We start from the raw sequence: 25,444 nt of genomic DNA, 5'->3' as shown, positions 1-25,444 counted from the left end.
GTGTTCTTCTTCCACCGTGTGATATACCTCTACGCCCAAGTAACGAAAGAGCTAGTTGCCCATGGTACCTGTAGCACCGGTAGTCTATCTACAGGGGTCCCCTTATAGCTACCTAGCGGGAATATGACAGACTTTTGGGGGTTCACCGATATGCCCGACAACTCTGCATACCTTTCCATCACTTCAAGTATGTATAAGAGATTTTCTTCTGGGTATTGCAAGTACAGAAACAAATCATCTGCGTACAAGGATATCAAGTGTCGTTCCCCTCCTACCTCAATGCCTATTGCATCATACTGTGCCCTAAGGCATATTGCCAGAGGCTCCAGGGCTAAGATGTAAAGCATCGGGGACCAGGGGCACCCTTGTCTGGTGCCTCTACCAAGTTGCCATCTCTCGGATATCACCGCTCCAGTTCGGACCCTGGCAAGTGGCTGGCTCACTATATAACATCCTAGCCCACCTGATATAGCCCGGCCCCATTCCATACCCTACCAAAGCAGCCAATAGCCATGACCACTTGACCGAATCAAAAGCTTTAAGTGCATCTAGAGACACTATCGCCATCTCACCCTCGTTCTTACTACCCCATTCAACCACCCGGTGAAATCGCCTATGGTTGTGTGTTATGTTCCTGTTCGGGACATAACCGTTTGATCAGGATGTATGAGTCTACCAATCACTTTCTGCAATCGATTTGCTAGGACAGCCGTGAGAATCTTGCTGTCCTGATTTAGCATCGACAAAAGCCTGTAGGAACCACATCTATGCTCTGGCTTATTTGGCTTGGGCAGAGGTATTATGATCGCCTCTCTGAGTGACTTAGGCAACCGTCCTATCTCAAACGCTTCATTAAGCATGTCTAGCATTGGGGGAAGGATTTACTCTCTGTATACTTTATAGAATTCGCTGGGGAACCCATCTGCTCCCGGGGTCATACAGGTAGGCAACTGCTTCACAACCTCCTCTAACTCCTCCAACGTGATTGGCTCATCTAACTCCTCCCTCTCTTCTTCACTTATCTTGGGCAGCCCTATGTCTTCTAACGTTTCAATTATCTTGCATTGGTCACCCATCTCATCATCTCCGTACAGCACTCTGTAATATTCCATGAATTCTTTGTTAACCCCCTCTTGCGTGGCCACCTCATCCCCGTCCTCGCTAATGATGGTCCTAATCGGAGGCCTAGGGGTCTCGCTTTTGTATAGCCAGGCCAAAAGGCGGCCTGTCTTATCCCCCCCGCGTGCTGCCTCTCAACATATTTCCTATAATTGAGATTGCAGAGTCTTTCCCAATGCCCTGCACATTGTTGCTGTAGTTGGAGTACCAGCTGCTTGTCTACGTCACCGCTCTTCAATGCTGTTTCTAGCTCATTTTCCGTCCTCTGCAGGTCAGCCAAAACCACACCCTGTAACCCTCTTGACTTAGCAATAGCCGCCCCCCGCATCACCACTTTAAAAGCTTCCCATAACGTGCCCGCAGAATCAACACTCCCAGTATTCTTCTCAAAGAAATTAGTAATCTCTTCCCTTATATCTTCTCTAAAGACCGGATCTTTAAGCGCCTCCGCTTGGAGGCGCCATGTAGGGATCTTCACCCTCGGGGGGCAATATTGCCATCCGAGGATCAGGGGCGAGTGATCTGAGAGGACCCTGGCCTTATATTCGATTTGGGTAATCTCAGACATCACATCTGCTGTAGCAAAGACGTAATCGAGCCTAGTGTGCAGTTGATGCGGGGCTGAATAGTGCGAATATTGCCTCTCAGTGGGATGTTTCATCCTCCACGCCTCTGTAAAGCCAAAATCAGTTAGCAGTGTCTGCAACGCTCTCGCAGCTGGGCTAGGCTTACCCACCCCGCCATCAGATCTGTCCACCATAGGATCCAACACACAATTAAATTCCCCACCCCAGATCACCGTGCTCCCTATACACATACTAAGATTGGTACAGAGGGCTCTGAAGTATGCTGCTGTGTTTTGGTTGGGGGCATACGTATTTGCTATGCATACCTCCCTGCTCTCCACCAGCCCTCGCAATATAGCCATCCTTCCATCAGTTTCAACTACCTCTTGTGTCGCTTTGAACGGGAAATGCGGTGCCACCCAGATTAACACACCCCGGGCGTATGCAGAGTATGGCGAGCCCACTACAGTCCCTCTCCACTTTCTCTTAACCAGGTCCAACTTCTCTCGCGTCAAGTACGTCTCCTGTAGTAGTGCGATATCTATTTTCTGCCTTTTCAGATACATCATGATTTTGTTTCTTTTCAGATAACTGTTAAGGCCCCTGACCTTCCACGTTATTATCCTGAGGTCCCCCATAGGTCGTTAGTAAGCACCCTCCCGATCCTCCTCCACTTCCGCCCCTTCATGCACCACAAGTACAACATGCTAATTCCTTCAAATAGGCTCGAAACAAAACTCAAACTCCCCAAAACCACACACACACACTCAACTTCCCGTCCCCCCCACCTTCTTCCCACCCACCCCTCCCCCAACAATACCCTCCCCAACCGTTGCCCAGCTCCATTCCTGGATCTCAGGCACCCCCACATCTAGCCCTGCCTAGCACAAGCTTCTACTCGGGGCTCAGTAGGGTAAAGCCGCCCTAATGGCCGCTGAAACTAATAATCTATTGGGGTAGGTCATCCATGTTTTGTTGCTCCTTTCAAAAAACATTACGCATACAGATGCCAAACAGTTACCAATTACAGTTACACTCACTATATTCCAGTCCAAGTCCAGCACCAGGCTCAGATTATGTTCAAAGTTCAGACAGTTACAGTTTCTCTGTACAATCAGGGTCCTCCTCCCGCTCACCCTCACAATGTCCGTATTACAAAATCTTCATTCGGTATGATCCTGCCGATCACGGTCCACTTCTTGTTCCGGGCAGCCCTGCAGGTCCAGCCATGTGACAACATCCTCCGGGGTATCAAAAAATATCGCTTTGTTCTTGTGTAGCACCTTCAATCGTGCCGGATACAGCAGCATATATTTGACTCCCGCTGCCCTCAGCCTTCTTTTGACGGCGACATAACTATACCTCTGCCTTTGCACCAGTATCGTATAGTCCGGGTATGCTGTGATGTTGGTGGATGCTCTCTATCGTACCGCCCTTACGAAAATATTCGAGGATCTTCTCTCTGTCCCTGTAATTCAGGATCCTCGCGATGATCGGTCTTGGCGGGGCCCACGGCCGGGGTTTCCTCATTAGGGCGCGGTGCGCCCTCTCCACCGTAAATCCCTGCGAAAGATTCCCTGCTCCGATCCCTTGCAGGATCATGTTTTCCACATAGTTTGTGGGGTCTTGGCCTTCTTCCCCCTCCGGAAGACCAACCACACGAATGTTGTTCCTCCTCGCCCTTCCTTCCGCCTCTTCCACACGATTTTCCAGGTTGGCGACCTGTTTTAAGACATGAATCTCTTTCGCATTGTTCGTGCTAACATCAGTGTTTATCTTCACCCCACTTTCCAGACCACTGGTCCTTTCTGCAAGCGCCCTGACATCTTGACGTAGCAGGATGAGTTCCGTACCCACAGCATCAATCTTATTCTCTAGAGCTGTGCGTAGGTCCGCCATTGCCAAGTCCCATTTAGCACTCAGTCCCGTTATAGCCTCCAGGATCTGGTGCTTGTTCCCTTCGGGGTGTCTTCCGCAGGGGTCACGACCATGCTCTGCACCGATGTTGAGGGGGTCCGCTGCGTTTTCGTGAAAGCCTCCATCGTGGGTCGCTTAGTCTCGACTCTCAACCCTTTCGCCGACATGGCGCTGCCCTCCACTCATATGCGACTCCACCTTAGTGCAGCTGTTGCACTGTCGTTGGCCCCACAATGGTCTGGAGACCTGGGTCTGGTTCCCAGGTCTCCTGACTCACATTCGAGATGGCACTTCGAATTGTTTTACGGGTGGGCTATGGCCTCACACTCCTCGTTCAACTTCCATAGGCCTTGTCGCCCAAGCATCCAATGTTATCTCCTCCTGCAGTCAGATCGCTGAGGTTCCATTAGCGTTTGCCAGGCCGGGCGCTCTCATGGTGCTAGTTCGAACACTCTGCCATATTTCCCTATTGTACTATTCCTCCAGGCAATTTTCGCAGCCATGTCCCGCAGTTCCGGGGAGTCCGTTTCGTTTCTCCTCGGAGGCCTCTCCTTTGTTACCCGCCATCTTGGTGCCAAAGGGGCCACACAGCCGTACCAACAAAAACATGTATATCTCGCGATTCCCCGTGACTATGAACTTCTCCAACGAACTTCACTTGGCGTGTGGCTTCCGACGCCTGATCCCCAAAGTTCTAGGTGCTCGTTGCAGTTTCAACGGGTAACTTTGGCAAAATTAAAGTCGGATCATCAGGAGCTCCTCACGCGGTACGTCCTATTCCATGGCCAGATAGCCACGCCCCCCCCCCCCAACATGCCCGGCTTCATATAGACCAATCTCACTGATTAATATAGATGCCAAAATATATACTAAGATATTAGCAGCTAGGCTTTACCCGCTTCTTCCCAAGTTAATTCATTTAGACCAATCGGGCTTTATTCCAGGAAGACAAACACACGACAACCTTAGAAGGATCATCCATTTGGTGGAAAAGATAGGTGTAAAGCAAACCCCAGCAATTCTCCTGGCACTAGATGCAGAAAAAGCATTTGAACGAGTTGAATGGTCCATGTTATTTAAGACACTGCAATTTATGGGATTTGGGGAGCACTTCATTGCCAGAATCAGAGCGAACTACAACTCCCCTACATGCAGATTGGCCATCAATGGGGAGGTAACTGAAATGGTATACATATCACGAGGAACAAAACAGGGGTGCCCACTCTCTCCTTTATTATATGCTATTTTTCTAGAGCCCCTACTGATGAAAATAAGGGAAGTCATGCAAATTAAGGGGATAGAGATGGCAGGCATGCAACATAATTTAACCGCATATGCCGACGATTTGGTGTTCGCATTAGAGGAGAACTAGAAGTCTTCGGGGCCATATCGGGGCTAAAAATCAATAGGAACAAGTCAGAAATACTAATACTGGCGGGAGACGGGGACGAGATAAAAAGAGAAGCAAAGGCACTAAATCTCAAGATAGCAGCAGAGGGTATTAAATACCTGGGAATTACACTTACACAAAAGGTGGCACAACTATACAGTAAAAACTATCTGCAGCTATTGACTAGCATTCAAAGCGATTTAGGAAGATGGAACCCCTTGCTGATCTCATGGTGGGTTAGGATTCAGGCGGTAAAGGTGACTATTCTCCCAATGCTTCTATACTATTTCCAAGCCCTTCCGGTAGGGATTCCCCGCTCATTTTTTAAATCACTCCTGAGGGTAATCTCAACCTTTGTGTGGACTGGGAAAACTCCAAGACTGTTCAGGGCGGTCTTAACCTCGTCAACTAGGGAGGGAGGGATGGGGCGTCCCCATTTTCAAAAATACTACCAAGCGGCCCAAGTAAAGGTGCTTCGGGAGTGGCTGGGTGAAGACCCACAACCATTATGGGCAGCACAAGATGGGGCAGTGGCTAGAACCCCACTAGTGGAACTACTCTGGAAACAGAAACAGCATAGACACCCCAACATAGGGATCAGCGAAATATTGAGCACGACTATGGAGGCGTGGGACACCCAAACACAAAAGGGCGTAATGACCACCACACTAGGCCCATTCACCCCCATAAGTAGGAACCCGCAGTTTCCACCAGGGATGGAGCAGGGTACATTTGACAACTGGGAGGAGGCGGGTATAACGAAAATTGGGGAAATGTTTATCAACAATGAAATTAGACCATACGAATCATGCCTCACACTCCCAAGAACCACATGGGATAGATATAAATATGAACAACTTAAGCACTGGCTAAAAACTCCCAAAATCGCGAAGGCGGCAACGAGAACCCTAACCCCATTTGAGAAACACATTACAACCAATTCAGGGGCAAAGAAATGGATTTCGACTTTATACTCCTTTATAAACGCACAAGATGAAGAGATTAAATGGCCATACATGAGCAACTGGGACAGAACGCTGGGAGTGGAACTAACGAGAAAGCAATGGAGGACATATGGGCTCTGATACCCAAAATGACAAGATCTGCGCAAATGAGAGAAATGTGGATTAAAATAGTGAATCAGTGGCACTACACGCCTGAGAGACTACATACTACGTTCCCAAAAACATCTAACCTCTGCTGGAGGGAATGTGGAGAGGTGGGGACGTGGAAACACATCTGGTGGACCTGTAAGGGAATAGTGCCGTTCTGGGAAGAAGTTAAGGGAGAAATGGGCAAGATGATCCTGGATGTGGGGCAACTAGGTGAGGGCATATGGATGTGCGGAACGAGAGATGGCACGACAAGAAGATAAACGAAAGCACAATGGAGAAGCTTTGTGGGACTCCTCATCGCGGCTTGGACAACAATAGCCCTGATTTGGAAAAAGAAAGACACACCGCTGATATTTACGTGGCTTCAAAAAGTCTGGGCGCAGCTAGCAATGGAAAAAGTCACTCACTCAATCCAAGGCACAAAGGACAAAGTTCGCCAAAGAATGGGGCGGTGTCTTGGAACACCTCCAGTCAGACTTTATAGAACAATGGTGCCCCCACATCATTAAGGTCGCTGACATTTTTAATGCATAGATTAATCCCTGAATCAAATCTCATGTGTCCCCAGGGGGATGGGGGGAGGGTGAGGTTGGGGTGAACTGTTGGTACAAAGTTTGATGTACGCTGATCACTGAAAATAATAAAGACAATTTAAAAAAAAAAAAATAAGATACAAAATAAAATACCACATATTTTAACAACGGTTGTTTCGATTTTTTAAATGAATCAAGTGCGTCTCCATTTAAGGATGGATGTTAGACATCTGTACTCCGAATGGGTGAAGGTCAGGTCGCTGTGAAGCAGGGTGGTCACTATCTAAGCTAACATAATATATTATCAATAATGCATGCACTAAACAACACTTGTTCAAAGTCTTTCAGTCGGTTATGTCTCCTTAAAAGTCACACATATATCTATACTATCAATTAACATTGGATTATACAGGCCTTAGGTCAAGGGTCTTGACCACTATAATACACTGTTTGAAGTGTGGGTCTGTGCTCACAAGAATCTCCGGTATGTGGCATTTGTTATTGATAGGCAACGATATACTGCAGTAGGGGTCTAATGTTAGTTGGGGGATCTGCTAGGTGGGCATCATGGCGTGGTCAGTGGTCTGGCACATGAAGAGAATACCTTGCAGGGACACAGGGTCAGAATGGCAGTAAGTTTCCACTGGCGAGGGTGCGTGGGCAAGGACACGTTTGTGGAGATGAACGAGCCATGTGCTTGGTTCAGGCCGGTTCACATGCAGGACCGCGATCTCAGAGTGATGTGTTACATTTATTAGCGGTTGCAAATACCTCTGGAGTTTTCCAGTCAGAGTGGGAACGAGGGTGTGGGCCATGTGCTCTGCGCGCTGTACTATCGCAGTGAGTCCTGGTCACCAAGATGGAGTGGAAAGGGGGTACAAAAATGGTTGCCCCGTGTCCTGCTCAGTGTTCCCATCTACGCAAATGTCATCCAAAGTTAACATCACATAAGGGCAAGGGGCAAACCCACTATTGGAGGCACTTGGTACGAGTTTCTACTGAGAAGTAAAGGATGAGAGGGGCCTGATGGCCCCTCGCTCCCACACACTTGACTGCACGCCAAAAGGCGGTTCGCACCCGGGGATGAGCGCTGGCATGGGGGGCTGTCACGGGCGCAAACGGCCAAGGTGACAAACAGCATGTACACTTCAAAAGGTATCTCACGCCCAGGGGCCATCGTTCACATGGCCTCCTCAGACCCCGTGTCTCCAGGCAGGCCTCCCCCGAGGCAGGCCGTCACCCTGCAATAAACATAATACCACGACATACACAAACACACCCGTTTCTAATACTTTATAAACCACTTGATATGTCTCATGAGAACATCTTTGTGCTTTGCAAGTCAACACCTGAACCTTCTGCCTGAGAAGCACTGACATCTATGCTAATCTGCTCGTCGCCGTGCTAGCTGTGACCGCTTCGAGCAAACTCGTCAGTGTGCTACCTGCTATCCTAGTCATATTTCGGTCATTTTTACATTTCAATCTATTTGCTATTACAGTACCCAATAGAGCTGTGGTCATTGGTCTCATTGCTATTGACTTGAGTTTCAATTGTTATGCTATCAATAGATCTATTTATTTTCATCTGTGTCAATTGTCATCGAATGGCATCCTTCGGGGGTCCAGTCTATAATGTAAGCATGTTTCATTTTCGTGCAAGACATCCAAGAGACGAGTCACATGTTCAGAGTTTAGTCACATAATTTAAAAAATGTCCAATTTATGCAAATACTAAGCTGCACATGATGAACTGGTATGGTTCCGGCGACTAAAACAAACCTTGCATTGAGCATGGTATGGTTCATTTACTTTATGACATTTTTATTCATCAAGGTTTTATAATAATCTTGATATTTAATTTTCAGAATTTTCAACAATGCCTGCCTGTTCGATTAGCGGTTGCCCTTCGAAGACCCATGCTAAATCTGAAGGCACTACAATGCATGTTTTCCCGAAAACTGTTGATCGAATAAGAGAATGGGTCAGACATTGCGGGTATCCACTGGATGAGCTGGAAAGTAGAGTCCAACAAGTCTTTGAGGACAAGAGGGGTGATCGATATCGCATCTGCAGCCGGCACTTTCCCTCGAACATGTACACCACATCTTGGGTAACAAAGAAGAATTAACGGCGATCGACATGAAAATTGCTCGCTAACGCTATTCCCACTCTATTCGTCCACAATCCGCCACTGGTGAGTCAAGTGTCCGTTTTTAGCTTTAGGCCTTGCGGTAGTGTGTAGGTAGTCGAATGGATTCATTGATATTTTATGTTTATTTATATGTCGCACCGGATCAGAAGGTATGAGGGCGCAAGCATTATAAGTATATTCTCAGCTTAGTTACAGAGCTGTACATTATTTACATTTTTATACAAAGGATGCAGTGGGGAGATGCAGTTACAAGGAGACAGTGAAGTGCAATTACGAAAGAGTTACAAATTGAAAAAGAACATTTGCAGTAGTTACAAAGGTGTCGGTTATTGGTCGTTGTTCTTTAGCCACTGGATGTAGTTACGCCTAAATTGGTGGTAGGTTTCTGGTGCTCTAACGGAGAGTGGTAGTGTGTTCCAGTGTTGGGCTGCTTTCACCTGTAAGCTATTACCGCCCATTTTCGTTAGCTTGAATCTGGGAACAGCGAGTAGGTTAGAATTGCTATTTCTGGTGCGTCTGTTGGGCGTTTAGGTGTTGTTTCCAATTTGTAATACTTTTGACATTGATATGAGTGTATAGCTTTTTGAATAATTACATTTATCAATATATTTTTAGATTTCATAACGCACAAACAAAATCTATATATGGGCACAGGCAACTGTGCTATATTGGATATTACTCAAGTATTCCGTCTCCTTACATGGCAATTTTAAATATTGGCATTTCATTATCAAACAATAATTTACCTTTACAACTTCTTGACTATCCCTTGAATCTGAAGCAAGAACCTTCTACTTCCGTCACGTGCTCTCAGTTATCAACCACTTCTAGCGCATATCAGGTAATCATACTTGGCTATTCCGCTACAGACTTGTTTTATGCATGTCAAGTAATAGATTTTATGTATCGTGTGATTATTTTACCAATTGTTTGGTTGGTGCTTGATATACACCTTAGTTGTCGTCCCCTGGTGTTTGTTTTCAGTTATTATTAGTGTTATCCATACTAATGCAAGTACTGTCTTTCAGGGAGATGCTGAAGCGTCCACCACATTGACAACAGCCCTAGATGTTCTTCAACAGCACGAGGTATGGATCCTGACAGTTCCATCGACCGTGATCGTCAGGACTGGAACACTTGCCGTTTGATTGTTCTACACCGTGTTTCATTCGTGTTTAGCCGTTAATATGTACCTGTGCGGTAGACCCCAAGCGTGTGTTGTGTTTTCAATATTGTAATCCTTACTAATGCAATTACTATGTTTCAGGCAGTTGTTGAATCGTCAACCCACGCAGTTGATGTGGAGCCTGACATTCAAGTAATTCCGGTGGAAGCGGGACCATGCGGATACGAATCGGCGCAACAGCTTTCGGAAGTGCGCACCACATTGACAAAAGCCCTAGATATTCTTCAGCAGCACGAGGTATGGATACTGACAGCTCCATCGAGCGTGATCATATAACGTGATTCCATTTGCTATACTTTCTTCCCTATTAACGCAAGTACTGTGTTTCAGGGAGACGATGGAGCTTCCACTACAATCACAAGATCCCATTTAGATGATGCAGATGTAAAGAAATCGGAGAAATAAGTCGATTAAATCTGATCATATTTAAATATTCCTTGATTCTTTTAGACAACGCAACATTTGTGGTTATCTCTTTAGAGATACCTGTGCCGTCGACCCAAAGTGTGTGTTATGTTTACAATATTGAAAACCATACTAACGCAAGTACTGTGTTTCAGGGAGTTGCTGATGCCTCCTCTTCAATACAATCATTCGTGGGAGTCCATGCAGAGCCAGAGGTATGGATACTGACAGCTCCATCGAACTAGGTAATCAGAGCTCGAATACTTGTCGTTTGATTGTTCCACACAATGTTTAAATCGTGTTTGGCTATTGAGATGTACATGTGTGTTCGTCCTCACGTGTTTTATGCTAACAATATTTTGGTACACAGTAATGAAAATATTATGTTTCAGAGAGTCGATGGAGCCTCATTCCGTGCTGTCTATGCGGATACAGAAAATATAGTCGTTGCGGCGCAAGAGGAAGGGGAGACATGTAGATACGTATCGGAGCAACAGCGTGCAGATGTTGAAGGTCGAGTCAAAAAAGTTGCAAAGAAAAGAAACAAAAATAAGGTTAGTTACAAACAGTTCATAACTTTAGAATTTTTTTTGTGCTGGGGACTATTTTATGTTTTTTCCAAGTCAATTGTACTATACTTTATCTTGTGTTTAAACTGAACATCCCTTTTCCAATCTATCCTCTAGTTACCCGTGGGTGTCCGAACTATACATACACAAACAGTGAAGCGAATGAGAGATGTTGCTTGCCAGACCTTTTACACTATGGAGGAACTATTAATTCTGACGCCGCGTGTTGAGACTAGAGATGCTCATGTCCAATGGCCAGAACATGAAATGAATGTGTCTGGAGAATCCAGTAAAGTTGTAAAGGACCATTGCTACAGTACGACCGCACCACCGCAACAACATGATACTGGATGTATTGAAGATAGCTCTGAAGTAGTCGCAGATCAATTTACACAATCTACACCCGCCAAAAAATTGCCACCAAAAAAGCTGTCGACATTGTTCTGTTCTCCCATCAATGTTGAAGTATCAGATGTTCAAATGACAGAATGAACCAGCAGCATTATTCACCGACGCATCAGAACTTGATAGCAGCGATATTTCTTTCAAATGTGGTGATATGTCCTCAACGTCACAGGCCGAAACAACTTTGACGCAGGATGACCGTCTAATGAAAGAGGGCAAATACATAGTATTCGACAATTGTTTGATGGATATTATAAGTATGCTGAAATGTGGGCATTCCGTCAGAGGGAAGGTATGTGGGAAGCCATTGATTCATGTGACTCGTCAAAAACAAGGCAGTAACGTCACAATACATGCCGCGTGTAGATGACATCATACGTTCTCATGGTCTGCACAACCGATGCTGGGGAAACTGCCAGCAGGCAATCTACTTTGTGCAGCTGCATCACTTTTTAGTGGCTCCAGTTTTAGAAAGTTAAAGTCTTTCTTTCAGTTTGTGGGACTCCATTTCATTTCTAAAACGCAGTACTACAAATACCAACATGATGATCTGTTTCCGCCCATTAGTGATGCTTGAAAATTGAACAATTGTCTCTAGCAAGTAAATTCGAAGGCAAACGATTCAGGCTAGCCGGCGATGGACAGTGCGACAGCCCTGGATTCTCTGCCAAGTACTGCACCTACCATTTTCAGGGCATGGATAGTAAGAAAATTGTGAGTACGGTGGTTGTGCAGGTAACACAATGTACATCCTCAGTGGCCATGGAGAAACTAGGATTTATAAAATCAGTGGAATATCTGCAATTGAGGCGAATGCACATCGATCTCATAGCCACGGACAGACACGTTTCAATTGCCAAGACAATGAGAGAGCAGTTCCCACATATTAAACATCAATTTGACGTATGACATCTTGCTAAATCAATCAATAAGAAAATCTCGGCTGCAGGGAAAAAAAAAGTTTGGAAAGTATTTCAGAGTGGTCCCAGTCTATCAGCAACCATCTTTGGTGGCGCTCCAAAACTTGTGAAGGGTCAGTGGAAATACTACTTGAAAAATGGCGGTCACTGATGCACCACTGTACCAACGTGCACTGCTGGTCAGCAAACCTACATTTCCACCAATGTGAACATGGCCCTTTGTCCCCAGTGGAGGCACGGAATAAGAAGTGGTTGAATCCATCTTCACCGACACACAAAGCCATTGAGAAGATTGTTATTGATAAAACTATCAAGAGATTTGCGGGGACTGACAGAATTCTGTCACAAAGGAGGTTTGGAGGTGTTCCACAATATGTGCATAAAGTACAGGCCAAAGCGCTTGCATTTCAGCATACAGGGCATGAGACATAGGACTCTACTTGCCATCTTGGCCCATAACGAGAATCTCGGCCGTGAACAATCTAGGACTACGGGTAATATAAGGATGCCTCGCTACACTAAGGCCTTTTCAAAAAGAAGCAAGCAATGGGTGATCAAACCAGTCTATGAGGAAACGGAGTTCGACTTTGTCAAAAGCCTTATTGTTGCTGTATTAGAGAAGCACATATATGGAATTTTGAACGTTTCTGTGCAGAGCACTGATCCATTGCCACCCAACATTGCCACTGTGCCATGTTCACCCAAAGGAGAGCTGGTTGTGAAGTACAAATCCCGGTTTAAATAATTGTAATACGATTGTCTTTTTGTAAATAAATGTTATTGTACAGTGTGCATACAAAGTACGCTAACCCTAACCCCTACCTTCACCATCCTGGGTGCCGAACAACCTGGGTGTCATCTTTGAATTCTCTCTTTATTCACCTCATATTGCTGACCTTGTCTATGTGTGTATGTATATATTTTTGGTGATGTAACTAATTTTCGCAATCTCTTCTAAATGCTGGGCGCTGTTAACCGAGGGGAGGCTTGCGTATTGCAAATAATAAAACAAACAATAAATCTCACTTTCAACTCAACTCCTCGGGTACTTTATACTTTCCCTGACCTTCCCCAAAAAAATAAGTCTCAATAGTTATGGTTCTTTGGGGCTTCAAAGCTCGCAGACGGGGACAAAATTGGGGGCCTTAGAACGCGCCAAGCGAGCCGTTGCAGATGGGAGAGAAGCCAGTTCGCATTTGCACATTGAGGCGCACTACATAGATGGATTCGAAACTTCTCACAGATGGCTTTACTACGGGATGTTGCAAAGAAAGAATGTATGCTCATTTCTAGTGAAGGTCAGCGGCTTTGATTTTCAGCTCGCGCCCTGAAGAGGCCCACAAATCGCACTGGCAGTATAAGGTTCTATTGTTTTTTGACCTTGAGAGACAGGGACCATGCCGAAAGAACTTCATTTGAAGGGAGGTTGGGGGGGTGCAATAACTTAAGACGATAAAGCAGAAAATTCTTAAACTAGACCGAGTTTCATGTTAGTTCAGTATACGAAAAATCATTGTCAAGAGCACAGAAGGATTTACGGACTGCATTACGCAGAGACACAATGGAAATTGCAAATATAATGTAAGTAACTCTTTAGACGCTTTCATACCGGAATGAAGAATTAATGAATGGATACATGAATAAATGAATGAATGAAGAGCTGTGAAAACGTTTGTGGGATCGTCCTTGTAGCGGGCACATGGGCATGCAGGTCCACATTCCACACGCATGTAGACAAAAAGTCGTTTCTCATTGTGTACTAACCTCGATTTATTTCGTTAGTTTTCGCATTGATTTTAGAGCCGAACAAACTCCATTGCATTATCCTTGAAAGCAAATAGCTTCAGCTCGGCCGTAATAAATAAAATGAATAATATTAATAAAGATCGGCTGGAGAGACAAATTATAAATTTTATGTTTTCAAAACCGGTATATACTTCCCTTTTGCCACTGCCACCAGTTTCAGACCCCGGCAGATGGTTTCTTCAACCGCCAGCTGCAGCTTAATGTAAACAACTGCACCATTCTGATGATCTTATGGGACGATCGCCAAGGGCCCATATGCCCTTACGCGGTACTAGTGGCTACAAGCAACATATCAACCTTTACGCTGGCCTAGTGCCTACTTGATGGAACAGCCTTGCGGTTCAACGTGCGACAAAAGTGCTTCTTTGAACGAAAACCAACACCCTGTGTGCCATAAAGGAACAGCGCGTGACTCACAATGAACTTTTACGGATTTGCGGATAGAGATAAAAGAAAATAAATGACTTTTGGAGTTCATATGGCAATTGCTGAATATTCTATAAACATTTAATGTCAAATAAATGTACTTTACCAATTTACTGTGTTGCTGTTTGATTTTAAAGTACAGTTTCATATTCCGAATTGTGATGCGCTGTGTTCTGAGCTGATCTGTGTTGGTTTCTGGGTTCTGTGTGAAGTCGCGTAGAAGACGACCGGGCGCGTTTGCCTGCGCAGCACAGAAACGTCACGGAGAGAGGCGCGGAATATGAATGTTTTGATAATGTCAGGCTCAGGGGCGGGGGATATGATTTAGTGCCGTAAAGGCAGGTCAGCCAGGGTTATGGGGGAAATTATAGGATTATCACAAAATGGCAGCTCCCTGATGCCCGTTTTCGCGTGCGTTTAATGGACGCAAACTCGGGTAAGGTCCATAGGACATTTTTCTAAAATCGAGCGACTTAGGCTTAAAAACACATGGCCAACCCGTAGCGGCAATAAAAATTTTTGACCGAACCATTCCTTGAATAGTGAATTGGACACCATTGAAACCCTTCACCCCTAGCAAACTCTTCTAGCCATTTCAATGTGTCTTCAGTGATTATCAGTGCACATTTGAATTCAGAAAGAGTCCTTCTAAAGGACTAATGAAGTAGACTACAAACATTTCACATGTCAGGCATGAATTCCACGGCTCAGCCGTGTAGAGTGGAGATGTCAAATAGCTGATGACTATTGACACAAATTACACACTTCCAACATAAATCTTGATTTCTCTGTCTATTGTGGACTAATAGCATTTATGCTCCGACTGTTTTGTGGAGAGAAGGGCCACAGATGGCTCTCCGTGTCAATGAAAAATGATGTTGCATGAGAATGTCTGATTCTACTGTAAATTGGACCCATTTCCAATACATAAGGGTATTCTGACTAAATAGTTGCCCTTGAATTCAATTCACACACACTCTTAGTACTCCAGCATGTGTATTTTCTGGTTTTACCCATGTGCAAGGGCTAATATCAGGCTTGTGTAGGGGAGAATGTTTATTCTCAAAAAGATCCTTGAAAAAACTATTTCGAAGACTATTGTGTAGTCAGTCGGAGCACGCCATGAGGTTTGCTTGCATCCCTTCAATGTGAACAGCATAGAATTGTTCTCTTCAAAATCTCAGGTTTCCCAGGGATATGGCAGACCGGTGTCCAGTCATATTTTCGAATGCAATATTTTCGAAAGTCAAAATGTCGAAAATATTTATACGAAAATAATAATGTCGAAAAAATGTTTTTTAAATTAATGTTAATATAAGGAAAGTGTTATAATATATCAATATGTTATTAAAGAGTAGAATTGGTATATAGTTATTGTAACGCTCACCTGACTCCCACGGAGGCGCTGACCTGGTCTGGATGGCTGTGACCTCTTCAAGCGCGATGCGCAGGATTCGAAACACCGACTGAACTGGACCCCCAAATCTGGCTTGTCTGGCCCATAAAAAAATCTTTCTGTAGATGGAGAAAGGGGATTAACTGACTGCAGAGTATTGTGATTGCTTCCCACCTCCCCTTTGCTCTTCTCGGACCACCTCCGAAATCCCCAATCAAGGCTCACCTTAATGTTTGAATGGATGAGCTCTCCATCCTGCTTCTGGTGCAGGGGCGCGTATTTGACCAGATACTTGACTGGTTTCGGAAGGCGAAATGCCGTAAGTATGCAGTTTAAAAGTTCCAGAGTAGAGTCTTCTCTTTGTTTGCTTTTCTTAACCTGCGATCTGTCCTTATTTTCAGGTGCAGAGTGGAGTGATGCTTCGAGGGATATTGCCGGAGATAAACTCAGGTGAATTTGTGATAAAATGATCCCTTTAAATGTCTTTGAATCCCTCTAGCAATGTCTTTCTTTTTTCCCCTTAGGGGCCGGGGTGCGGTACCAGGCCAAGAAGTGGCGCCGACCCGAAATGAGGAGTGGTTCCGTCAAATATGGCCAGGTAAGTCTTGTGACGGAAAATCAGGCTTTCCTCATTTGTTCCTCCTGCTCACCTTTTGTCTCTTCTTCTCCCCTGCAGGTGCAGAGATGTGGCGGAATGCCCAGAAGGTCGCGGTGGATAGTGAAGAGCCCACGAGGCAGGTGAGTGATGCGCGGCGCTGCTACAAGTAGCGCAATGCTTTTAAAGAATGTCTATCTTCAGGATCGCTGGCGTGATGATTCCGGAGACAGGTAAGAAATTAGATTAAGTTCTTGGTTTTCACCTTTTCTCTTCCCTTCCTTCCTTTCAGGTATCCCAAGGGCGAGGCGGGAGTGGCTGGAGGCAAGATGCAGGAGCAGGCACGGTGAGCGTTCAGCTGCTAGATGCAGAGCAACGCGAAGCACGTGTGGCAGTCCGGGCGTGGTTTAAATAGCCTTGGAAGAACTTCCAGGTAAGTATTCTTCCACGGTCCCCACCCAAGTAAAATAGTTCCTTTGAGAAAATAGTCCCTCCTAAGCCTCATTTGGCTTGAGGCTTCATGCAGCATGGTCTGCGTTAGGTAAGTGCACCAAACACCCTCTTTTATGAGCCTGGCGCCAAAGGCGCCAGGACAAAGACCAAAGAGCCCCTATTAGGGGCCGCTGGGCTTTTACCCGAGGGCATGATGCCTGTTCCCGGGGATGCTGGGCCTGTCCTGGTGCTCCGGGGGTAGGCATCATGACAATTATTTATAGCTATAGAAACTTTTTTCTAAAAATATGTTATTTTTTTATCTACTATAAACATTTGATTAAAAGGTAGTGCAATAAATATTTAATTAAGCATTTTTTTTAAATAATTAAAGGTATATCCATGGGGGGGTGGGGGGGATGGGGTGGAGGGGGGGGTTGGGGTAGGGGTTTGGGATGGGGGGGTTGTGGGGGACCCCCCCTAAAAAGCGTTAGTATTTGTGACATTTTACATTGTTATTTTAGCATTGGTTTTTCGATTTTTTTTCCGACATTTTATTTTCGAATTAATGACTTTCTATTATATGTATGTAATTTCAACATTTTTGAATTCGACATTACTTTTTCAAATTTTTTGCTGTTCGAGTTTTTTTTTTCGACATTTTGACCATAAACCTGGCACACCAATTGGTTGGTGGCTTCTGCCAGTTCGTCAGTCTCTGTACTGCTGCTGCGCGCAACTACGTTTCTAGTGGTTTTGAATTTCATTACAATGCAAAATGGTGCTTTCAATTGCATATCGCACAATCCTTACTTCTGGTGGGCATTGTGGACTGTCCTTCCAGTTTGATTAACTTCCATCGCAGAAACCTCGCATGCGACTATATCTTCATTTGGCAGGATTCTTTATGGACTATCTTGGCATTTTGGACACTTAATTCTTCTCTGGTGGTGGGGCATTATCCATGACAACTACTGTGGATTTTTTATTCATTTATTTGGATTTGTATAGCGCACATCTGCCCAGGGGCATTGTGGCGCTGAAAGCAATCTTACTTGTTACAGGCATACATGGTGTATATATATATATATATGGATACAATGCAGAACATATTTGCATATTTACATACAGTTATACTTATTTACATACAGTTGTGAAAATACAGTAGGATAGGTAAAGTAGGGTGGAGTTAGTTAAACAGCTTCATTTTGAGTAGTCTGTGGAAGGCATGGTATGAGTTTTCATTCCTAAGCGTGGTGGGGAGTGCGTTCCAGTTTTTGGGTGCTGGGTGTTGAAAGCTAGACCCCGCGGCTTTGCTTCTTTTGAATGTGGGTAGGTAGGTTAGTCATGTGTGACCTAGTGGATCTAGTCGATGTGTTAAGGGTGATTCTTTCAGAAAGATAGGGCGGAGCCTTGGCGGAAAGGCATCTGTGGGTGATGGCCATGGATTTGAATAGTATCCGTTCTTTTATTGGTAACCAGTGGGCTTCTTTTCTGGCTTGGGTGATGTGCTCCCTTTTAGGGATGCTTAGGGCTGCTCTTAGAGCATTGTTTTGTGTGACTTACATTTTTTTAGGTTTTGTGCAGACGTGCCCAAGAAGAGAGCATTGCAATAGTCCAATTTGGTACCTACTGTGGCTCTAGCTACTGCCAGGCAGTTTTTGGTGGATAGGAAGGGTTTAACGGTGTTGATTATCTTAGGAATCCAGTCCTTTTTATTTTCACTGTACACTGCAAGGACTGTTCTACACTTTTCACTATGGGAATGGCTTCATCCAGTGTCCGAAATCTGGTAGGCCAAAGACCATCCTCTATTTTGTACCTGCAATTAACTATTAACTGATCCTAAATTAATGAATTGACCACGGGGCCATAAGCAAAGGTAGTGGTCAATTCGTGTAGTCCTGTGACTGAAAAGGTCAGAAACATTTTCATGTGGTGTTTGCAGTCTCGTTTAGAAGTTGGGTAGTTCACAATTAATTTTTTTAAATCACTTTTCAAATCTGGTGCAAGGTTTTACATGCACATCTGTTCCCACCAAAACATCTGCATTAGTTGCCTCTACAGTTTAGAAATGACGTCGTCCTCTGTCCAAAGCATTGCAAAGCAAATTCGTTTTGGCTTTGGGAGTCGAGTATTCTCCGGCTAAAGCATCAATATAATTTCTGAATTTCATTAAGCATGGAGAGCCCATAGTACTAGTGGGGTACCTGGAGACTGGTAAAAGCATGGAGGGGCCGCTCACTGCATGGCTGAACACCTAGTACTAACCTAGTACTCTCTGGTGCCTAAGCAGTAACTTCTCTGGGGAAGTCGGTGGGACTGAAAGGGGAGTGTGCCCCTCCCCCCTGCACTCTCCCCCCACCTAGTCGCCACTATGGCTATGTTCCGTCATTTCCCTCCAGTTGAGATCATGGTGTAGCAGACACTGTAGTGAAACAGCAAAAATGTTATCTGAGTCTTCTCTGGGAGAGTTGCTGAACCTATATATGTTTTTTTTTAAATATAAACAGAAAAAAATGCTCATAAATGAGCTATTGGTGCCTGGAATAAAGGGCGATCTGTGGTGCGGCGTGGGGAAAATGCGGCCGTTCCCTCCATGCGCATTTCACTTTCCTCTTATGTGCCACGTCATGAGTGGGGGCTGGCCATATTATCCTTTGCACGACTGCATCTGAAACGTTTCTAGCTATGCACGTGTGCGGATCAGTGATATCGAGTACAAAACAAAACACTGCTGTTATTTTACTCATTTCCTCTTTGGTATCCACAACAAATGAGTCAGTTCACGCATAGTCCATAAGTCAGCAGTCTGGTATGGTATGGTATGGTCGTATATGGACACATCGGCAGTGGAATGGATTTTGACACTTGCGGTCTCTATGTGCAGAGCAATTAGAGTTTATGTTCCCAGGGATTTACAGTGCCCATCTCCCCGGAGAAGGTTGGGACATCTGGAAAAGTAAACATTCCATTCAAACTCACCAACAATATGCAGGATTTCAAACATTACGGATGTGACTTCACTTCCTTACGCTAAGCACTATGCAGGGCATGGATGTATACGCATATAGGCTTGCATAGCACATACACCCATAACATGTACATACGCTCGCATCAGAATACAAAGCCTATACTGAAGTCAAACAATTTTGCCAAAGCTTGATACATTTCCAACCTTCCATATATTTTATTTATGTAGGTGTGTGTTATTGTACCATATATTCTGGTGTTTCCTTGTCATACATGGTCAAATGTTTTTGTAAGGGGAGTGCTTTAATTTAGAACTGCGTCATAGGCTTGCCTCGAATGTATTCACGTTTACTACACGATACGACTTCTAACCCGACCGCATTTCTGTTGAAACCTTGAATTTGGCAAATTGCTAACGATAACAGGAGGTGCCTCTTACGAAGGATTACAAATGCGGATTTCTGGACAAAAGATTATCCCTCCGTCCAGGAGTAACAATTCTTCCATTTAACGGGAAGGAAAACCATTTCATCTGCCCCGTTTCCTGCATCTTCTGGACAATATTTGACTGAACACAACCAGGAAGCCAGGCTGGGCCTCTACGCAATTCAACAGAAGATACGGCTCAGCAAGGAAACGAAAGACGAGCCACAGAGTTACTGGAATACACAGCAATTAACGTCAGTGAGCCCAGAAAACAAAGGACAAGAAATTCTATGCTAGGCGCCAGATAATCAGGTTTGGGCATTAAATCAACACTTAACTGCCAAAAGCACCATATCGTATCCGCTCACAGAACGGCTCACATTAACTTTCACCCCAACCAACAACAAATATATATGGTTACCATAAGAGTGGAAAGACAGTAGAAGTCCCATTATGTTACCAGCGAGGGCCGAAAAACTGAAAAGGTCTACATCACCTTGATTAAATCAACATTAATTTGGGGAAATCATGGCTCACTTAGGTTACATGCAGCCAGACAAATGAGCCAAATATGAATGGATAAAGAACACAGGAGGCACTATTCGTGTGCTAAACTGGAGATCACAGAAATTAACATTTTCCTGGATAGCTGTGTCCAGGTTTACTACTTTATGTAAAGTGTCACGAGACTCGTGATTTAAGTAGGAAGAGAACTCGATGGGGTTCAAACAAGGGGGCTTTGCTCAAATTCAGGCGGTTCAGGAAAGGGATGCTTGCCCCAAACAACGAGACTCTGCAAATATGTACTTCTGGTCACTCTGCATGGACTTGAGTTCCTCTTACACCCATTCTACACATGTAAATAAATAGCTCTGGCTCGGGATGTAAATAAATTACTGTCTCACACAGTATATCCATAAACTGATTCTGTAAATAAATCACATGTAAGAAATGGTAGAGAGATAAACATCACTCATGTTGCCCAGACAAGGGATTTGCGAGCCCTTGGTTGGCAAAACAAATGCAGGCTCCCCTAATTTGCATATGTAGGGACATTAGTGACATCACAGAAAATGACATCACACTCGAGAGAATCATGAACAGTTACATTAAAAAAAGATGCCAGGAGTAAACCAAGTGAGAAAGACTGATGTCCAATATATGACTGGTCACCTGTATTACATATAGTGGAATATCATGAGTGAGGCTCTTTGTAATAGTGGGCAGCGTGAGCTGAATCCCTTCTAGTGATAACCTAATTTGGGCAGATAAAGCACAGCAAGATCAAAAAAGCAAGGACTGTAGACCAGTCTGCGGCTTACATCTTCTCACAGCAATGGTTGGTAGACACTGTTTCCCTCAGGTATTTCAAAATGTGGTCTGCAAACACCATCTGACTTTGTAATGCAGTGAAAACAAAATCGGATTGTGCTTCGTTAACTGGAGTAAAGTTGTACAGCGTTTTCATGATTGCTTTTTGTAATGTATATACTTAGCAATAGTCTTAATGCAGAAGACACAGATGAGGATTATTGAGACTATGAAATTAATCTCCAAGCATGCAAGGGAACTGATTGGACCTAGGGCAAACAGGCAAAGTGCCCCTACTGCAGGATTGCCTTGTAGTATGCTAGAAGTAGGACCTATATACCAATGGGGTCGTGAGCCAGTGAGAGTAAGAGTAAGAAATTCTACATAACTTCAAAAGTCAAATTCGGCACAGGGACACCACCAGCGAAAACAACCTTTCAAAGCCAGCAACGTCATTTCAAAATCCCTGTGTACTCATTAGGATTCATTTGCACTCTTTCTCCTCCGCACGCGCATATTGACTTTCAACAATATACTGTTTGAGGTCTCGAAAAGTACACATCAGAATAGATTAGTCCGACAGATGAACAAGTTACTTCTTACCTTGTAACGTTCTTTCAATGGGATGTTCCTCCGACGTATTCCTTATCTTGATAGATTACATCCCAGCTTGCTGGCCTCGGAAATTCTTTCAGTAGAGGGTTTTGCGCGTAGACGTCCCTCGGGCTGGTGTCCCTCGACAGCCTCCGTCTCGGCGCCGACATCAGCGTGCGTACCCCTGGTTGAATGAGCCCCAAGATGTTGAGGGGGCTCTTTCCCTGCCAATTGGTAGCATTCTAGAATGGCTAAAATAATCCATCTTGAAATGGTCTGTTTTGTGATTGGCAATCCTAATTTGTGTTCTGCATAACCTATGAACAGTTGGTCTGCTTGCCTTATCCTAGCAAGTCTGTTGATCTAAAAACTCAAAGCACGCCTTGGATCCAGCCTATGTAGCCTCTCTTCCTCTTTCCCTGGATGGGGAGGAGGATAGAATGAAGGTAAGGTAATTTTCTGAGTGATGTGGAATTCAGAGACCACCTTTGGATGGAAATTAGGCTTCACTTGTAAGACAACTTTGTCCTTGTGAAAAATTGTATGAGGAGGTTTGCAAGATAGAGCGTGTAATTCGCTCACTCTTCTGGCAGATATTAGAGCCACTAGGAAGACTGTTTAAGGGTGAGAAATCTTAATGAACAAGAATGGAGTGTTTCAAAAGGAGTACCCATCAGAAAATGTAAGACTAGATTTAAGTCCCACAAGGGAACTTGGAATGGCTTTTGACGATAGACATTAGTTAACCCTTTCAGGAATTGAATTACTAGGGGTAATTTGAAATATGATGGCTCCTCTGCAATGCACTTAAAGATTGACAGCGCTGCGAGGTAGCCCTTGATCGTACCAACTTGAAGACCTGAATTCGTCAAATAGAGCAAACAAGATAACACCATTGGTGTACTGCATGAAAAGGGTTCGATATTCTTTTCTCTACACCAGCTGCAAAATCTGTTCCAACGGCAGCGGTATAAAGTCTTTGTTGCTGGCCTTCTAGCTGAAAGCAACACCTCCATGACGTCATACGGGAGGTCCCAATCCTTGTATCTCAACCTTTCAGAAACCAAGCGTGAAGGCTGAGTGTTCTGATATCCGGATGGAGAACCTGACCTCCCCTTCTGCAAGAGAAGATCCTCTCTTTGCGGAAGACGAATCGAAGGGCAGATGGACATGTCCGGAAGGTCCGGGTGCCACGTTCTCCTGGCCCAATCTGGGGCAATTAGGATCATAGTCTTCCGGAATCTTCTCAACCTCCTGATCATCTGAGGAATGACAGGGACTGGAGGAAACGCGTATAGAAGTGGAAACTCCCAGTCTACTAAGAACACGTCCCCTAGAGCTCCTCTCGGGGGAGATTCCCTTGAACAAAACTGATCGCACTTGAGGGGTTCCCCAAAGGGCAAAGATCTCTTGAAGGACTTCCTGAGCTAGCTCCCACTCGTGGGAGGCTGCTATGCCTGCTCAGAGCGTCTGCTGTCAAGTTCTTCTCTCCGGCTAAGTGAACTGCAGATAGATTCCTTCTTGAATTGCCCAAAACCAGAGCTTCATCGCCTCTCTGCACAGTGGCAGTGATCCTACGCCTTCTCTTTTGTTGATGTAGTGCATGGCCACTGTGTTGTCCGTCATTAGGACATTTTTCCCCTGTACAGATGGCTGAAAAGCCTTCAGCGCTAGTCTGATTGCTCTAAGCTGCAACATGTTCCTATGTAGTCTGGACTCCGATGGAGACCAACGACCACTGATGGTCAAGTCATTGGCATGGGCTACCCACCATTGAGTGACGCATCCGTGACCACTGTTATCTCCGTCCATGGTTGCCAAAACTGTTCTCCTTTCAAAATATTCTCCCGACAGGCCCACCACTGAAGGTCTCGAGCCACTCTGTCCGGGACTTGAAGGAGATCTGTCCTTCCTGCGACCATTGAGTTCTCAGCGCCCACTGGAGAGATCTCATTCTCAGGCGAGCCTCTGGCACTAGAAAAGATGCAGGATGCCATGAGGCCTAGCAACCTCAAAAAGTTGAAGGCTGGAAGAAGTTGGGCATTTCGAAATTTGGTGACCATTTGCAGAATATCTTGGGCCCTCACCTCTGGTGGCGAGGCTCTCCACAGGGAAGTGTCCAGGACCGCTCCAATGAACTCGAGTCTCTGATGGCATCATCTGTGACTTCTTTAACTTGAGGGAGAAGCCCAGGTTTGTGAAGAAAGTGGCAGACATAATCTAGTTGGATCTGAGCTTGTTCTGATGATACTGCTCTGATCAACCAATCATGTAGGTAGGGGTAGACGTGGATCCCTTCCCTCCTTAGACTCGCCCCCACTACCGACATTAGCTTGGTGAAGACCCAACGGGGCTGAAGTCAGCCCAAATGGCAGAACTCGAAATTGATAGCGAGAGTTGCCGATTGCAAACCTCAGGTATTTCCTGTGTTTGGGATGGATCGGCACATGGAAATAAGCATCCTAAAGGTCTAGAGATACCGACCAGTCCTGAAGCTGGAGGGCCTGGAGGATCTGAGAAAGAGTTACCATCTTGAATTTGTCCTTCCTGAGGAGTTTGTTCAATTGTCGTAAGTCCAAGATGGGTCTCAGTCCTCCGTCCTTATTCGGTACTAGGAAGTATGGTGAATACCAACCCTTGTTCCTCTCCGCTGCAGGTACCGGTTCTATGGCACCTTTCTCTAGCAGGTCTACAATCTCCTGCATAAGGAGAGGATCAGGAAACTTCAGAGTTGTTCCCCGGTAGATGACTGAGGGATGTGTAGAAAAGGCACGCAGTAACCTTGGGCAACTGTCTCCAATGCCCAAGCATCTGACGTAATAGCCTGCCATTCTGTCAGATGTTGAGTTTACCTGCCCCCTACTGGTGTCTTGTGAGGGGAGACCTCAGAGGGGTTTAGAAGCGGCTGACGCAGATGCCGAGGGTAAATGGCACCTGCTGCTGCTGTTTTTGTACCTTTAATTCGTCCACCACGGGTGAATCGTTTCTGGCCCCTTTGAGCTGGCTGTCCTCTGCCTTTTCCGAATGCAGGGTAAAAGCGAAAGGACCTACTCCTCCAGGAGGTTCTGAGGGGCGATTCGGAGTCTGTCGAATTGCAGCCCCAAGAGATTTCGCTGCTGCTTTGGATGTTTGTAACTTCTCCAGGCTGTCATCAGCCTTCTTACCAAATAAAGAAGTGCCGTCAAAGGGCATGTTCAAACGTCTGG

General features: G+C 45.1%; 1 protein-coding gene across 4 annotated transcripts in view; it reads right to left on the bottom strand.

Annotated features, from left to right (window-relative positions):
• The window catches only part of NCK1 (NCK adaptor protein 1), a 1,070,986-nt gene that overhangs the window by 676,481 nt on the left and 369,061 nt on the right, over positions 1–25,444 (bottom strand). The gene's annotated exons all lie outside the window — the stretch shown is intronic.

The sequence above is a fragment of the Ambystoma mexicanum genome, chromosome 10, assembly GCF_040938575.1.
Source record: "Ambystoma mexicanum isolate Mex_15411 chromosome 10, UKY_AmexF1_1, whole genome shotgun sequence".
In the NCBI taxonomy this organism is placed as follows: Eukaryota; Metazoa; Chordata; class Amphibia; order Caudata; family Ambystomatidae; genus Ambystoma; species Ambystoma mexicanum.
Note: the sequence above shows the minus strand (reverse complement) of the source record. Positions and strands in the feature narration are given on the sequence as shown.